This window comes from Centruroides vittatus, unplaced genomic scaffold, assembly GCF_030686945.1.
Source record: "Centruroides vittatus isolate TY-2023 unplaced genomic scaffold, ASM3068694v2 contig_388, whole genome shotgun sequence".
NCBI lineage: Eukaryota > Metazoa > Arthropoda > Arachnida > Scorpiones > Buthidae > Centruroides > Centruroides vittatus.
This window is the reverse complement of record NW_027122204.1, coordinates 266,255-279,568: the sequence shown is the minus strand read 5'-3', so window position 1 is coordinate 279,568 and position 13,314 is coordinate 266,255.

Genomic DNA, 13,314 nt, shown 5'->3' with positions numbered 1-13,314 from the left:
GACGGGTCGAGAAATCTCCAGGAATTTTTCGGGGGGTGGTCCGTCCGGATATGTCGGTCCCCGTCCCTCACCACCCGGCCGCCTCATTGTGGGCCTGGCCGAACCCATAATGGGCTTGCTATAAGAGGCCCTCTTAGTGCCCACTGGGCGGAAAGAGTTACAAAAAAAAAAAAAAAAAAAAAAAAAAAAGAGTCGATAGATATATACTGATCCTTGCGCTATGCTCTCAAATAGAGTTAATGTGTCAGGTTGCGGATAGCTGGCGTTAGAGTCGCTCTATGGCTATAAGAAGTTGGTTTATCTATTTTGTTAGTAGGTAGTTTTGCCGTTTTTTTTTTTTTAACTTTTTAATACTGTTCTGTCAAAAAATCTTATTCGTAATTACATTTTTTAATTTTATATCATGTATAAAGAAAGAAAATGTATATTTGGTTTATAAAAAAATTAATAATACGATAATTTAAAATTACAGATGAGGATAAATCGAAAATAATTTTATTTTCGATTTAATTTATCCAAGTTTTAAATAGATATCTGTTTAAAAAACTGTTATATTGCTATATAACTATTGTGAATGAAAGTTTTGTACGTAATGTTCTGACTGTGAGTTTAACATATCTGTTCAATACATATTAATAGAAATGTCTTAACATTTTATGTATTTTTATATATAAAATAATAACAGATAAACAAAACGAAAATATACAATCTATATCAACGTCACAGCAGAACCCGATTTTGCATTTTCTCTCTGACGTCATGCGTTATTTGGAGCACCTCAATAACGTAGTGAGGGAGGTGCAAGGGGTCTATCATGTCCCGGGCGCCACTCGCAGAGGAGCGCCCGGAGCATGAAGGTAATAGTAACTATTCGTAATATATTATAGATATTTTAAGATAGGTACTACATTCTATTATTATTTGTATTATATTCTTATTACGAGTAAATTCTATATATTATATTACTATATGTGTTTCTGGAAGGGGAGGGAAGTGCAAATAAAGTGTCATGCCCCGGGCGCCAGTTATGTTCTCTATGCCACTGTAGCATCTGTTTCACATTTCTGTTAGAAATGAGTGTGTCCGAAAACAACAACGCTTACGCTGAAGGAAAAATAAGAACTTGTTTCTGAATTTGAATGTAAGAAAACTTCGCAAGCCGAATTTGAAAAACAAAAGAAACCTTCCAAAACAACATTGCTGGGAATCACGAAGAAAAAAGGGGAAATTAAGAAACTATTTTGGATTTTCGTCGCGGCTGTCCCGAAAATGCCAGAGAAAGTCGCCGTACAAAGATGTCGAAGATGATTTGGTACGTTGGCTAATGCAAATTCTTTCATCGAATCTTCTTGTTTCGGGACCGATACTGAAACAAAAGACGATGGAAATTGCTATGGTACTTGAAGTAGAAACCAACTTTAGTGCCAGTGATAGATGGTCAGAGAGGTACTATATTGCACTACTGCATTTTCCTAATTGTAGTATTGTGGGTTTTTTCAACTTCGCTTTAGTCGTCATATCGGATAACTCGACACATTTTCGCTTCCCCTTGGGGTGTCGACTTATGCGGACTCGACTGTATGTGCCTGTAAATAACTCAAATATGTTGTTTAAATAGTTTGAATTTTCTCATTTTTCTCTAACAGCCTATATTTGAAATCTAAGAACTAAATAATTTATACTGACTTTTAATTTCCTCTCTCTAACCTGTTTTTAACTTTTTTTGGCTCAACTTTAATCTCTCTCTATCTCATTAATAAACACAATATAATTTATGAATAACATATATCATAGTTCTTTTCTCACTGCAAACTATAATAATTCACCTAATATTTAATTAAAAAAAAAGGCTTTAAACTCCAAAGGCTTCCTAAATCCTAAATTTTCTTTTTTGTAACACTTTAAATCTATCCTATCTTAACAGATGGTTTAGCATTTCTATACATTTTCATAATTAAATGTATATAATTCTCACCGACCCTGTTTCTTCCTTATTCAGAGAGTTCCCGGGAATCCCGAAGACATCCCACATTAATAATGTATATACAGGCTTAATCATAAATTTTTTGACTATGTTTTCTTGCCCTTAACGAAAACTCTCAAAAATATTTTAAAATGAACACAAATTGTAAGCAGAAAGCAAACAGTTTAATCAATTTAAAGTCTAAAATCGTGAAAGTGACAGTTAATAGAAATATAACTATTAACGACATTTACGAATGTATAACTAAACGACATTTACGAAATGTTCAAAACCGAATTAAAATAGTATTTTTAAGCAGTCCTTTAAATAATACAAAAGCAATATCTGAGTTAAAAACGCGAAAATTTCATACATTAAAAGCATTTCGAATATTTACAGATGACTCTCCCTACGCTCAAGCAAACTTACGCCTTCACGCGATTGAAGCGTTCGATGTGGCAGAAATATTTATTACGCCAGTATCGTAGCATTAGAGCCATTGGAAGCGCAAGGATCAGTATATCTATCGATTCTGCAAAAAATAGTTTTGCTCCGGGTACAATGCATATCGAAAAATTAGGCCATTAAGAAGGCCTTTAAATAAAGTCTATTGTGGGGCTGACCGAATTCACAATTGCCGTAGAAAATATCTTACGAACGCGGGGAGGATAAAGTAAAAAAAAAAACATACCATAGAAGTTCATGCAGGCGCATGTTACGTCACGATAATTTCATCGGCTGCAACAATAATTAATGTATATTGTTTTGTAAGAGAACAAGAAAACGTTAGCATTGTTCTAACATTCCATAAAAGGTCACGGAGGGAAGATACGAAAGAATTTCGGCAAGTTATCGAATTTTTAAAAATCATTTCAAAACAAATCATATTGTTGGATAGTTTTACGACTTTGTTGACGATTGTACGGGCTAGTGGCGCGTTATCCGATGGACAAAAAGGGCAATTTCCTCGGGTTTCTCTAAACAGAGAGCTTGTATAAGAAAATGTTTCCACAGAAGAAAAATGTCTGAAGTCAACACTGTACGTGGAACCCACTAATTCAAATTTGCTTGATGGTTACCGTAAAACTATAACGCGCGCTACTGGTACAGGCCAATACGATCTACTGATTTTAAATTGTTGTTTTAAACATACTTTACTTAACAAATGCTTTCCTTATTTAAAAATATCCATACTATATTTATTAAAATTTTATTTATTTTGATTCTTATCACCTGTAATTTTGAAATATTTTTGAAACACATCGAAATTTAAAATCTTTATAATTTATCTTCAGTTCTTACATTAATTAGCTTTTCTTCTTTTGATTCAACGTCCATTTAATATTAACAAAGTACTATTCTATGGCCACAATGATGGTTATGCAGTAATGATGAAGTAAATCTATACTTGATTGCTATCGGTGCAAGAAAGTCCTTTCCCCTATTGCGTAAAAGGAAAGTTAGACACGATTTTCTGCACTGGTTTTGTGGTACGGAAAGGGAAAATTTCTCTAAATACGTTTTCCTTAAAAAGCTTTACACAAAACAATTATCTGCCTATAAAGAAATAAACAAAAATCGACACAAATCTTACGGTTCGAAGATTCAGTAGACACTCTGATAACACAGTGCGATTTAAAATCCGTCCGCACTGGACTTGGAAACGACAGGCGCTTCCACGAACGAAATAATGACTTGGCGCGTCCAAAGATACAAAGTAAATCATGACGTCGGCAAATCAGCCCAGCCACTTAGGGGCGAAGACCCTTTACCATCGCACTATATAATCCATACCTAGCTAACGTAAGAGAGAGAGAGAGAGAGAGAGAGAGAGAGAGAGATTGCCTATTCAGAATACAACTAAAATGCGCGGTTAGTAGAATCGCAATTGCCGAAACACAGTCTAAAAGAAACAGGGGATAGAAGAATCAATATATAAGTTATATTAACATAACGAAAACTTTTATGAACCATAGGAAAGTTTAAAATATCCTAAAACTGTTTGAGAAGCGAAGCAACTAAAGAATTAACCAGGCATTTTGCTTTTCAAATAGCTTTATAGACTTTCCATATTTCCACCGAAATATTACAAGACATTTTTCATTAAAATGCTACCATTAAAGAAAATGCAGTCTTGTAATATTTCGGTGTAAATGATAATTGAATTAGAAATGCCTTGTGTGTTATGCGAAAAATGTATATACGAATTTCGGGGCTACACTGCTATATAAAGGAATTTATATAAGATTTCAGTACTTAGATGTGACGAATAGAGTAAGGTTCGAGAGAATTAAGTGGACGATAATCATTTTTGCATAATTTGGCCACGTAAAATGAAAAAATACACACATTTATGTCGAATGGAAAATTTAATACGGTTATCTTTTATTGTCGTTAAGCAATTGTTATCGTTGTTACGAAATACATTGTCGTTTGCATTGTTGAAGGCTAAATGACGAATTTTACAATAAAAATGGGGATTTCACGGGGGTTGGAAAGGGATTACATAGTTGTAAAGCAGAAAAATTGATTGGGAAGTGCAGGAAGCGTGCGATTGTGTGTGTGTGTAAGAATAAATGAATGGACGCGCGTGAAACGGACTGGAGCAAGGTCCGGTGCAGCGTTCATATTTATATTATTTCTATTTTTGGTTTTTTGGTGATCCAAGGGGGTTCTTCCAACGGGACGTGGGCCCCAGGGCCGCCGATAAAGCGAAAATCCCACAGGGGGCCCGTAGGGCAGCTTAAGAACGAAATAAGACTGGAGAGCTGCCCAGCTACAAAAAGGGGCCTGCAGGGCGGAACCGGAATCCGTATCTTAATCCGGATGTAATCGACCAACTGCTAGATCAGCGCAGGGCGCCGGATCGGCCCAACAAGCAGGCAGTTGTCCCGGGGAACCCCCCCGGCCGAGCAAAGGAGCTCGGATGCCTGTTGCATTACAGATTGTAAGCAACTGGCAATAATAAGTCTATTGTTGGCGCGCGGAATTGTTAATGAATTTAATAAAAGCCAAACAATTTTTCGCGCTTATTCCTGGTGTTTCACAAGTCTAAACCATTTATTTACAAAACTGCTTCTCAAATTTTAAAAGTTTTATTCGAATTTCCATCTGAAACGGGCTGCATTTGAAAAAATTGTACTGTACACCTATGAATTTCCACTGTCGCCGCCGTCTGTCCGGCTGTCTTCCTTTGTAATCCGGAACAGCAGCGCTAGATAGATAAGTCGTGAGCAGATGTGGAAACTATAGGGTCGGAAGGCCCCGATTAAATATATACGAACTTCCGATGCAAACCGAAAGTCGCGTTATTTCAATTCAAACGTTTTCACTCAAAGGTGTTAGATAGACGTTAAAGGAAAAGTATGATGTACACGGATAAGCCACTGGTAATTTCAGGCGGAGAGCACATATTTTACCGTAAATTAATTTAAAATACAATTAAAAATTGCAGTTTACAGTTTTCGCCCATCTCTCTTCAGTCTATAAACAATAAAATTGTTTTCTAGCATACAGTTAATAATTTTGCTTTTTAAACAAAGATGTAAAATACGAAAATAACTTAACAAAGGTACAATCCGCCACAGAGTTTACACCGATATTTTGGGCCTGTCGCGATCGCGTAACATTGTTCTTTTATTTTTATATATGACGTCATCTATTAACATTCTGCTATTCAAATTAGTTAAGATATAATTATTTTTAATCGCTACATGTTCTACAAATTTCTGTAGATATACATGGTGTTGTAGAAATAAAATTTTAATATTATTTTTACTGCATTGCGATTCGGTATTTTTGAATTTAAACTCGAACGGATCACCGGTGTTCTCTTCCGCACTTAATATTCCGTTAATTAATTAACTCATCTGCCCGTGTTTTTCTGTAATCCGAGTACGGGCCACCGTGTAATTTCTTTACAAGATATTCTTCTAAGTAGAATTGCGAAAATGTACTAACGGTCTGCATTTCTTCAACGAGATTCACTTATTTACTTTGTTTCATGCGGATTTTTGTGATAGATGATTTTTATATAATTATATTGTATTTTTCTTTATGATTAATTGCAAAATATTAGAAATTGACTTTTGTAAATAGAAAAGAATTTTTTTTTCTGACACTCGAAAATTATTTTTTAGATTTTTAAGTTTTTTTTATTGTATTTTTCTTTAAAAAGATTTACTAACGGTAGAAATAGACGAAGGACAATCGTGTTTAAAGAGCAAAAGTCAGTACCCGGGTTTTTAACTTTACGCTTGGAGGTAGACAACTCGAAATATATTAGTGAATAACGATTAAATATGTCGCGATAATTAGCTTCGTTTTACTGTTAGAAGCTATCTGCGATCATTGTAAATGCGTGCGTGAATGCCACGAAATTCATCTCAATGGCACGTTTAACGCCCGAGATTGTATCGAACTTCAGGATTGACTCGAACAAAACGGAGTACAAGATCAATGGACTGCTGTAGAGGAAGGATATTCGTGGATACCACCAGCTTAGCTCCAGACAAAGTAAAAAATTACGGTACAAAGGCAATTCAACGGAAGTTACAAACTTTTTATCTCGATTGGTTTTCGTATTTTCAGATCCAATCGTACTTCGTGCGGATTCCTTTCGGCAAAGTGCCTAAATCTGGAACTCCCGGTGAAAAATATCGTAAAAAACAACTAATTATACAATTTCCCGATCAAGACTTTTCTATAAAATTCTGTTGCGTTTCCTGCGCTAACCTCGTAGGCAACGAAGGCTTCGTTCAAATAGGTAACGACATACATTGCAACATCTGTTACCAACAACAGTTCAGTTTACCTTGCTTCTAGTGTCATCAAATTGTCACCACCGACGGTGTTATTTATGGCAATAAACTTTAGCATAGTCAATGTTTCTATTGCACCATGTGTTAAGTGTGTTTGGAAGGACGGCGATTCGCACCCAAAGATGATAAACTGATACTGTCCAATGCTTCGGACCTTTGACTATAGTCGAAGTTGGCCAGATCGGTCAATCTGATCGCATCCACGAACAGGGTCGTCGTGACGTTGAGCGGTGTATTCTCGGATTGAAGAAAGAGGCTAAATGCCGTTATTACGTGTTTATTTACAACTAAATATAACTATATATACAGAAAGTATAACAACGTCGGTCGTGGAGACACAGGTCGGAGCACACGAGGTGGACGTCCGAACCGAAGCACGTCGAGCCCAAAAAGTGGTTAGCCTCGACTCTGACGTCACGTTGGTCGGGGACGGTGGTCAGTCGCAGTGTTGCCGACCGCCGCAGTACCCCCTTCCTAGTGTAACGATCGTGTGGCTAACGAAAACGTGCCGGAAATCGGACGCGTCTTCCGGAGCGCGTCGTAGTTTTGGTTTCGGCTTCTTGCTTCGAATGTGTGGTGCTCGATGATTTAGGGTCTTGTACTTCTGTTGAACTGGGAACTTGTTCTGTGTCGGTCTCTTGCTTGTCGTCTGTTGGTGGTCTCTCGCTTGGTGAAAGATGTTCTGCCAGACAGTAAGCTGGCTTAAGTCTGTCTATAGAGATAACTGTCTCTTTTTGCCGTACGCGGACTTTGAAGAATTTGTCTGCACGCTGCAGTACGGGAAATGGTCCGTCGTACGGCGGCTGCAGAGGTGGCCGTACGGCGTCGTGCCGCACGAAAACGTGTGTGCAGCGCTGTAGGTCCTGAGGGACGAATATCTTCTTGGCTCCGTGACATCTCGTTGGGGTTGGTGTCAGTTGGTGCATTTGCTCCTTGAGCTGTTGAACGAAAACTGCTGCATTTGAGTCTGATGGTGTAGGGGCGAGAAACTCGCCGGGTAGTCGTAAGGTCGTCCCGTAGACGAGTTCGGCGGTTGTTGCCTTGATGTCTTCTTTAAAGGCGGCTCGCATCCCTAGCAGCACTGACGGTAAGACCTCTGTCCAGCGGTCGGTCAAGCAAGCCTTGAGAGCCGATTTAAGTCTGCGGTGGCTGTTCTCCACCAGGCCGTTTGCCATTGGGTGAAAGGCAGTCGTGTGTATATGGCTGCTACCCAATAATTTAGTCAGAGCTCGGAACAAGTGCGATTCGAATTGCCTACCCTGGTCGGTAGTGACCGTCTTCGGTACACCGTAACGCGCGACCCACTGACCGTAGAAAAACTTTGCCACTGTCTCTGCCGTACAATCGGCGATCGGGAAAGCCTCCACCCAACGGGTGAACCTGTCGATGAGCGTGAGACAATATATGTTACCTTGCGACGGCGGAAGGGGACCTACAATATCCATATGCACATGTTCGAAACGTGCGTTAGGGACCTGAAGATTTTGGACAGGGCTCCACGTGTGCCTATGAATTTTCGCTCGTTGACATGGAATACAGGTTTTGGCCCACATACGTGAGTCCTTTCTAATGGAAGGCCAAACAAAACGACTAGTTATTAATTTGGCGGTAGCTCTTATTCCGGGATGAGCCAGATTGTGTACGGCGTCGAAGACTTGCCTGCGGAAATTAACCGGGATATATGGGCGAATTTTGTTCGTAGATATATCACAGAATAATTCGGGACCTGCATTCGTGAAGGGCATTTTCTTCAGCTGCAAGGCTGTACTCGAAGACAGTAACTGTTGTAATTCGGGGTCGCTGATCTGGGCTTGCGCGATGTTCGCGTAGTCTATTGCGTTTGGCACTTCGATAGTTTCGATCCGCGACAATACGTCCGCTGGTGTGTTGTCGCTGCCTTTAATGTAGCGGATGTCCGTGCTGAATTGACCTATAAGGTCAAGATGCCTTAATTGCCTAGGGGTGCATTTCTCTGGCTTCTGACTAAAAGCGTACGTCAGTGGGCGATGGTCTGTGAAAACCGTAAACTCCCTGCCTTCGAGCATGTGCTTGAAGTGCCTTATTGATGCGTATATGGCATAAAGCTCTCTATCGAAAACCGACCATTTTCGTTGTGACTCTGTTAATTTGGCAGAGAAGAAAGCTAGTGGCTGCATCTTCGGTGTGCCGTTGGAGGAGTCAACTTGATTTAGTGAGCCGCCGATAGCTATGTCGCTTGCGTCGGTAAAAAGTGCCAGTTGCGCGTTTGGGTTCGGATGGGTCAAGAGCGTCGCGTTGGCTAATTCCTCCTTGCAGTGGTGGAAGGCTTTGGTTGTTTTCTCGGTCCACTGAATTTTGCTGTTGGACTTAAGGTTTGGTCCTTTTAGTAACTCGTTTAGTGGGGCTTGTGCATGGGCTGCGTTTGGGACATTCCTACGATAGTAGTTGAGTAGCCCCAGAAAACGCCTGAGCTCGCGAACCGTTGTTGGAATTTTATATTCCAGTATGGGGTTTACGCGTTCGGGTAGAGGTTTAATGCCCTCCTTGTTGACTAAGTACCCCAAAAACGGTAGTTCTGGTGCACCCAATATACATTTGCTCAGATTTACCTTGACGCCGTACTCTGAGAGGCGATGGAAAACCGCCTCTAGGTGAATCTCATGCTGCTCCCTCGATTCGCTAGCGATTAGAATGTCGTCGAGGTATGCGAAGGTAAAGTCGAGCCCTTGGAGTACCTCATTTATGAACCGTTGGAAGGTCTGCCCGGCATTGGACAACCCGAAAGGCATGAACATGAATTCGAATAGGCCAAAAGGGGTTGTGATTGCCGTCTTTGGAATGTCGTCCTGATGAACAGGAACCTGATTGTACGCGCGGACTAAATCGACCTTGGAGAATATAATTTTACCGAATAGGGAAGAGGAGAAATCTTGCAGATGTGGTAACGGGTAGCGGTCGGGAATCGTAAGTCGATTCAACGCTCGATAATCGCCCGTTGGTCTGAAGTCGCCGTTTGACTTGGGCACCATGTGCAAGGGGCTGGCCCAGTTGGAGGTGCTGGGTCTGCAAATTCCTTGCTCCATCATATGTTGGAACTCTTTCCGAGCTGCCGCGAGTTTGGCTGGGTGCAGTCGGCGGGGTTTTGCGAATACCGGCTGTCCCTTTGTTATAATGCGATGCACGGTGTGGTGTTTGGGTGCCCTGGCCGTCCCTGCGGGATAAGGATGGAAAATGTCGGGATACTTCTCCAGGATACTGCGGTATGTCGACGAGCTGGCTATCAGCGTTACTTGAGTAATCTCTGTTTCGATTTTTTTACCCGTGGTGGCTAGGTTAGTAATTGAGTCCCGGAGACGAGCGCCCTTTAGGTCGATTAACAATCCGTATTGCCGCAGAAAGTCGGCGCCTATGATTGGCTTACTGACGTCGGCTAGTACAAAAGGCCACTGAAAACGGCGGCGGAGGTTCAGCCCGAGCGTAACTAGCTTGGTGCCGTACGTTCGTATCGGTGTACCATTTGCCGCGTACAGCTTTACAGCATGGGGGTCGTCCCGCGAGCCATTTCCTGAGAAGGGTAAAACGCACACGTCGCTTCCGCTATCCACCAGGTACTCGCGGTTAGAAATGGGGTCGAAAATAAATAAACGGCTCTTGTTATTGGGGCTGAAATCGCAGCGGGCCGTTTCGTGCGATTTCCTTAAGGGTTTCCCGACTGGCGGAAAGAGCACGGGGAGCGGCAGCGTTTTGCCTCGCTCCCGTATTTCTGGTGATACCAGCAAGGGTGGCTAGCATCCCCCTTGGGCGTCTTTGAACGCCGCCGCCAATGTGATCTTCCTTGCCTAGACCTGTCTCGGGGTCGAGCTAATCGTTCGATTCTCTGACTCAGGGATTCTATTTGCATCTGAAGCTCGCTTAGCTGAATTTGAGTGTTATCGGGGACTTTTTGGACTTCGTTTACGTTCGCGTGCGTTACTTCGCCTATTTTGTCGGCCATGGTGGCCAAGTTTTCTAATCCGTCGTCGGAGGCTGCCAGGATCGCCTGGGTCTGTTGCGGCAGTCGTTGTAGCCATAAGGTTTTAAGAAAATCTTCCCCTAATTTATTGTTGGCTAACTGCCTCATTTTTCTTAGTAAATGTGAAGGTTTTTCATCTCCCAACGCGATATCGGAGAGTAGCGCTTTGATTCGCCTTTGTTCCGAGTCTGAAAAATCGGCGAGCAGTCTGGACTTAAGAGTATTATAACGGTTTTCGGCCGGTGGGTTGAGGACGATGTCGCTTACGTAGTTCAAAATGTCGGAGTTGAGAGCCGAAACGACAGAGTAGTACTTGGTACTGTCTTTGGTAATGCCCGAAATGGCGAACTGGGCCTCTATATTGGCGAACCACAACTCTGGGGTCTTGTCCCAAAATGGAGGTAGTTTGAGAGCCACTCTGTTCACTTCTGCGGTGGGTTCGGGCTCCGTCATCTTTGTTCGGCTGCTTGACCGGCGTGGAAGGGAAAAAGAGGCCTACCTGAATTTCCGTAAATGTCGTCTGGGCTTCGGGCTTCGGGCTTCGGGCTTGGGAAAGTTCGGTGTTGCTCCCACGTTGTCGATCACGTTCGGGTCACCAGTGAGGGGACCGTTATGGGTACCTCTCTATAGTCGAAGTTGGCCAGATCGGTCAATCTGATCGCATCCACGAACAGGGTCGTCGTGACGTTGAGCGGTGTATTCTCGGATTGAAGAAAGAGGCTAAATGCCGTTATTACGTGTTTATTTACAACTAAATATAACTATATATACAGAAAGTATAACAACGTCGGTCGTGGAGACACAGGTCGGAGCACACGAGGTGGACGTCCGAACCGAAGCACGTCGAGCCCAAAAAGTGGTTAGCCTCGACTCTGACGTCACGTTGGTCGGGGACGGTGGTCAGTCGCAGTGTGTTTGGAAGGACGGCGATTCGCACCCAAAGATGATAAACTGATACTGTCCAATGCTTCGGAAATTTGAAAATAGATGCAGCGGCTGGAACAGACCAGTTATCGGTTAGCTCCATTCAATTCTTCTGTACTTACAACAGAATTAAATTCATTTACTCCGGTTTTTTTATATTTATAGGCATTAGTGGAACGCGCTATACATCTTTCGAAGGCCGAAATTGGCATAACGATTGCTTCTTGTGTGCCGTGTGCGAAGCATCGCTAGTGGAAAAAAGTTTTTACAGACGGAACGGATGTGTTAATGTTCGGGATGCATAAAACTGAAAATGACGATTTGATGCATTATACGTTAAACTCGCATAACAAAATTTAAATGAATTATTTCGATATAACTAGAATAATAATAATAAAATTTAAAATCGCAGTATTATCAATTTTGTATTTTAGTTTAACGCCACGAAGACGATATTAATATTTTTGTATTTCCGTGTATTTTTTTTAAATAATACAATTAAGTGAATAAAATAAAAACCGTTTAAAATAATTTTTTAGTACCGTATTAGTTCGAATATAACACGACCCCGAATTTAACGCGACTCCGAAATTTTTATAAAGATATTTAGAAAAAAAAATAATAATACTCATAAAAGAATTCAAAGAAAGTAAAATTCAATAAGATAAGCATTTATTTAGGTATATATAGCTAATAATACAAGTTACATTCATGTCAATAAAATTAAGTAATATAAAACAAAATAAATATTACGTAAGTAACAACAAAAAACGGAAATGTTTATTCAGAATCTGAACTGTTTTCAGAATAAGAACTCATTGATGTCACATCGGTATCATCAGTATTTATATTCATGCTTTCAGTCTCCCACAAAATGTCATCTTCCGTCCCATTTAAATCATTGGAAATGCAGCATCTATTGAAACCTTAAACTATCGATTCAGGTTCGATCTTCTGTTAGGCAGTCGCAATTCATTCTCCTAAAGGAGAGACTGAGGGCTTTTTATTTTTGCTGAAGGTGTCAATGGATGATTGCCCGATAATAGCCAATTTGCTTGTGCCAGTAAATATAGGTGGCATCGACCAAAATGGCTGCCACAAAGGGTATAACGTGCTTGACAACGTACGAGAGTTACTTGTGTGTTGTCGTTTTAATAACTTTTCTCTCTGTAGTCAAAACGTTTTATTCGCTTAATAGGTGGTCGTCTCTTTAATCCGAAAAAATTCGGTAGACTGTCTTACAGCTAATTTAGCTGTAAGACAGTCTACCGAATTTTTCGGATTAAAGAGACGACCACCTATTAAACATAAATACAGCTACTAAAAAATTTAATATAAACGTTTTATTCGCATTTGTATCCGACATTAATTCTAGTTGACTTCGTAGTTGTTTATGTCACGATAATTACACTTTGTGACATTTTAGAATATGTGGCTGATCGAAAAAGATGTCTTACAGAAGGCGAGAAAATACTAAAACTGATAACTTCACATCTATCCAGCTCTTTCTCAGCAAACAATTCACTTCAGTTTCACCACAGCTAATTTTGCTGAGCTTAAAATTCTTTCATACAAATGTTTTCACTCTATCTAATATAGGCCATCGTCAGGTTTAA